The sequence below is a fragment of the Ursus maritimus genome, unplaced genomic scaffold (genome assembly GCF_017311325.1).
Source record: "Ursus maritimus isolate PB19 unplaced genomic scaffold, ASM1731132v1 scaffold_3, whole genome shotgun sequence".
Classification (NCBI taxonomy): domain Eukaryota; kingdom Metazoa; phylum Chordata; class Mammalia; order Carnivora; family Ursidae; genus Ursus; species Ursus maritimus.
In genome coordinates this window covers 9,732,953-9,738,039 of record NW_024425563.1, presented here as the reverse complement: position 1 = coordinate 9,738,039, position 5,087 = coordinate 9,732,953, and the positions used below count along the sequence as shown (strand labels likewise).

The 5,087-nt window shown below is 34.4% G+C and overlaps 1 pseudogene; it reads left to right on the top strand.

Annotated features, from left to right (window-relative positions):
- Positions 1–1,089: 1,089 nt before the first annotated feature.
- LOC103669070 lies at positions 1,090–1,973 on the top strand (annotated as a pseudogene).
- The last annotated feature ends 3,114 nt before the right edge of the window (positions 1,974–5,087 follow it).

Here is a 5,087-nt window from a genome sequence, read left to right as displayed (position 1 = left end):
TAAAAACTGAAATGGTTTATACATAAATGAAAAATAATCTCAAAAGTAGAGAAATGCAATTTTTTTTAGAAAGTGATATACTATTTCATGCCTACCATATTGACCAAAATTGAAGACTATTGATGTAAAACAGTCTGGATATCAATCAAAGAAAATTTTATATGATACTTTGGAAACTGAATTGCTATACTTACTTTGGAATCTAATTGAGACTACCTAACAATGTTGAAGATGCTGATTTCCATTAGTCAAATATCTTCTTTCTAGGTTACTCCTAAGAGAAACTTTCACACAGGCTCATGCGGAGAATTCCAACTTTGCTTCTAGTGAAACATGGTAGCCTACTTAAATTGTGGTCTTCCAGCAGAATGTGTAAAATAGGAATGATATTATGGTTCAGGCCCTCGACACTGTTCATTTTAAGTAAGTCCCAAGACCCTAAAAATTGGAATACATTATTTTCTAGCATTACATGGGATTTTTTTCCATTTCCCTTTTAAATACAACTTTTCTAATATTAAGCCATACACACACACACACCTCTCACCAACTGTGAATTTCATATTTATCTGGCAAATAAAAATACATAAATATAATTTTAAGAGGTATTCTGGGAATGCTCTCCTCAAATCAGGAGTCACTGCACCACAGATTCATCATAGGACTTCCTTCTTTCCCTGATTATTCACGAAGGATAAAGGGTGGCATTGGATATGGGTTATATTGGTCTTTATTTGGATTATCTGAATCAGAAATGTTGTAGATAATGGTCCGTAAGAGTATGGCAATTCTGGTTTAACAACCAACAATTATTAATAACTCAAATATTACCAACAAAATATTGTTTTGAGACAAGGTCTTATTTCTTATTATTTTTTTCTTTGTGTAAGGGATTAAACTCATGACCCTGAGATCAAGACCTGAGGGGAGATCAAGAGTCAGACGCTTAAAATTAGTAAGAGCCTCCTGAGAGAGGGTCTTACTAAGGGAAGGTGAGGAGAGCTTTGGAAAGAAGTTTTGAAAAATAAAATAGACTTCAAAAAATACAATTAAATGCAGGGTGAGAGACACCAGGGACTAAGGAGGGACATGTCCACTCCTGCTGCTGCTTGCTCTTTCAGGGAATCTGTGCTCTTTCTTCATTTCGGGGCCTCCTTTATCTGCTTTTACTCCAGTGGAGGCATTTTGCCCTTAGTCAGCTCCTGCTTTTTCATACAGAGTATAACCAGAACCAAGGCTGAATACTCCTGTATGAATTCCAACAAACTCATGTTCAAGGGAACCAAGGCTAAGAGTAAGAAGAAAAAGAGTAAAAAGAAGAGAAAAAAAAGATGAAGAAACACAACTTGGCATTGTCCTAATCTGTTGGACCATAACAAACTTTGGTGAAATTTCAGGGACCATAGCAATTGAAATGGATAAAGGAACCTACATACATGCACTTGACAATGGACTTTTTACACTGGGAGCACCACATAAAGAAGGTGAGGAGGGCCCTAGTCCTTCAGAGCAGTTTACAGCTGTCATCCTGCCTGATTCCTGAATTACACTGAAATCTGTCTATGGAAAATACCTTGATATCAATTCAGGTGGACCTGTTGTGGGGCTTCCGGATGCAACCGGACCAAGAGAACAATGGGAACTGGTCTTTCAGGATGAGAAAAAGGCTTTATTGGCCTCAAATAGCTGCTTTAGTAGATGCAATGAAGCAGGCAATACGAAAGCAAAAAGTAAAACATCAGAAGAGGAAATGATAAAGATTAGATCCTGTGCTGAAAGAGAAACTAAGGAAAAAGATGATATTCCAGAAGACAAAAGAAACGTTAGTGTGAAATCAATTGTGTAAAGAAATGTCAGAGCTTCCAGAAGACCACAAGCTTAAAATAAGACGAAAGTAAAATTCTCAAAAGGGATTTCTGCATCAAGCATTTCTTGACAGAACAAAATTGAAAGCTGACAGATGTTGCAAATGACCAGAATTTTTTTGTTTGCCTTCTCCTAATGGTTTTTCTTTGAATAAAATAGTCAGCAGAAGTGTTTTACTGGAGATATACACAGATAGATAGATAGCTATAGATATATAGATACAGATACAGATATATATATAATACACACACACATATATGTATCTCTGTATATATAAATTATATATACACATATATAAAATTAAATGCAAACATTTATATTCATCCTTAGAGTATTATATTAGCTGGACCACAAAATTTTTCAAGTTATCCTAAATAAAATTCAGAGTTTAAAACTTTACTTATTTTCTTTCTTTCCTTCACCCACGAGGGTTCTTTAGTGAGGTAGTTAAGATCTACTTTATGAGAAATTATACTCTTGGAGTAGATGTGTTTCTGTTTCTCCTGATGACTACAGCTAAAACCCCTGGCGACACACATATTTTCTTCCTGGGTTTACATAGGTTTTAAATACAGAGGAAACCTAAAAGGAATTTGAAAAGTGGAAAGAAGGCAGAAAGGCTAGGAATTTTGACCCTTGAGAAATGATACGTGATTATTTTCCTGGGATTTCTTTATAACACGCATAAACAAGACTGGGTGCTAGAGAAGCTGGCAACTTGGAAAAACCAAGAAACACAGATAAAAACAATCCCTCATGGTGTCACTTGAGTCATGTGGAAAGCCTGGATTCTATCCCCATCCAACAGTAATAAAACACCCCTCTTATCCCCAGCTAGGGTGGTATCAAGGAGGCTGACTGAAAAAGTGGGACTTTCCCCACATTTTGGAAGTAATGATCCCCATTCACACAACATCAGTGGAAGCAGTGTCAAGAGCAGTAACAAAGGAGTGGTATTGACAGAGGCCTAGTGGGGGGTCTAAACTCTTACTCTTTGCCCAGCAGTAATGATGGTCCTCTGCCTGCCACCTCAGTATATCAGTGGAAGCTGAGTAGGAAACCTGGACTTCCATTCACATGTGAAAGTAACGGGCATTTTTTTTCCTTCTTGAAACAACTGTATTAAAAATTAGATTGTTTCATAAAAGAAATAGAAATCTTATTAAAGAAATAGAAGATATAAACAAGAACCAAATGGCAACTGAAGGACAGAAAACTACAGTAACAAAAATTTCAAAACCCAATGGATGGATTTCACACAATGAATGGGACAGAAGAAATAATTATTAGATTGGAAGATAGAATAGAAATTACCTGACCTAAACAACAGAGAGAAAACACACTTTAAAACAAAACAAAGCAAGAACAGAGCCTGAGAGACACATGGGACTATAACGAAAGATCTAAAATCCTAGGAAGAAAGAGAAATAAGATGGGGCTCAAAAACCATTCAATAAAATAATGGTTAAAAACTTCTTAAATTTGGCACACAAAAAAACTATGGATTTAAAAAGCTATGCAAACTCTAATATGGATAAATCATAGCAAGATGAATTAAAATTGAACTTCTGAAAAATTAAAAATTGAAAACAAACCTAGAAAGTAGCCAAAGGAAAAAAAAAAACACCTTATCGCTAGGGGAAAATTCTAATGAAAACGGATTAGAAGAAATAAGTGCATGACAGGAAAAAAGAGGCACTGTATTTCTAAGTTATGAACAAAGGAATTTTGTTCAGAATCTTTTATTCAGAGAAAATACCCTTTAGTAAAGAAGAGGAAATCAAGACATAATCAGATGAAGGAAAACTAGAATTTGTCATATATATGTCGCACGCACGCACGCGCGCGCACACACACACACACACACACTTTAAGAACGGCTAAAGAAAGTTCTCTCAACAGAAAGGAAATTATAAAAGGAGGAAACTTAGAACATCAGAAAGGAAGAAAGAACATGAAAAACATGGTAAATAAACATATGGATAAATGCAACAGACATTCTAAGTCTTGATATTTCTAATTTATACTTGAAAAATATACTATATATATTATATACTAATAGATTAAATAGGTATATGTGTGCAACACCTAGAACTACTAAAAGAGCGACACAAAGAGATACACTCAAAAACAACGATAAATAAAAAGGGAACTGTATATTTGTTCAAGGAAACCAAAGGAAAGCAGAAACAATAAAACAAAAAACATCAGGAATAGAAAACAAACAAAAATGGTGGACTTAAGTCCTAAAATTATCAGTTATTATATTAAACATAGATGGTCTAAAAACAGAAGGTAAAAGAGAACTGCAGAGTGGTTAATGACATGACCGCAACGAAATGATGTCTATTCAAGAAACTCCACTTTCAAAAATTGATACAGGGAGGTTAAAAGTAAAACTATGGAAAAGGATAGATCATGAACATATTAACCAAAAGGAAGGATGAATGGCTATATTAATGTCACAAAAAGTAGAATTCAGAACAAAGAAAATTACCAGAGAGAGGGACATTATGTAATGATAAAAGAATCTATTTACCAAGAAGATACAGCAATCCTAAATGTGTATGCACCAAAAAACATGCCTCAAAATATGTGAAGCAATAGCTGATAAACAGAAAGGAGAAGTAGAAGAGTGCACAATTATAGCTGGAGACTTCACCACTCCTCTTAAGAAATGTTAGAAGAACTAGAGGGAAAATCAGTAAGGATATAGAAGAACACAACAATACCATAAACCAACAGGATATCATACAAATTACAGAAAACTGCACCCAACAACAGAATATACATTCTTTTCAAGTTCCTATACAACAAATACCAAAAAAATACCATACCTCAGACCATGCAACAAACCTCAATATATCTGAAATGACTGAAATAATTCAGAATATATACAACTACAATGGAATCAGTCTAGAAATCAATTGAGAATCATAACAAAAAAATCCCCACTTGACCACTGAACAACATACTTCTCAATAACCCATTGGTCAAAAAGCAAATCTCAGAGGAAGTTTGTAAAAATGCATCAATGAATGAAAATGAAAATACAACCTATCCAAATTTTTAAGAAACAAAACAGTGTTGCAAGGGAAATTTATAGCGCCAGCTGCTTACGTAAAAGACAAAAAAAGTAAAGTCTCTAAATAATAATCTAAACTTTCATCTATGAAACCAAATATATGAAAAACAAACCTTAAAACAAGCAGAAGGAATGG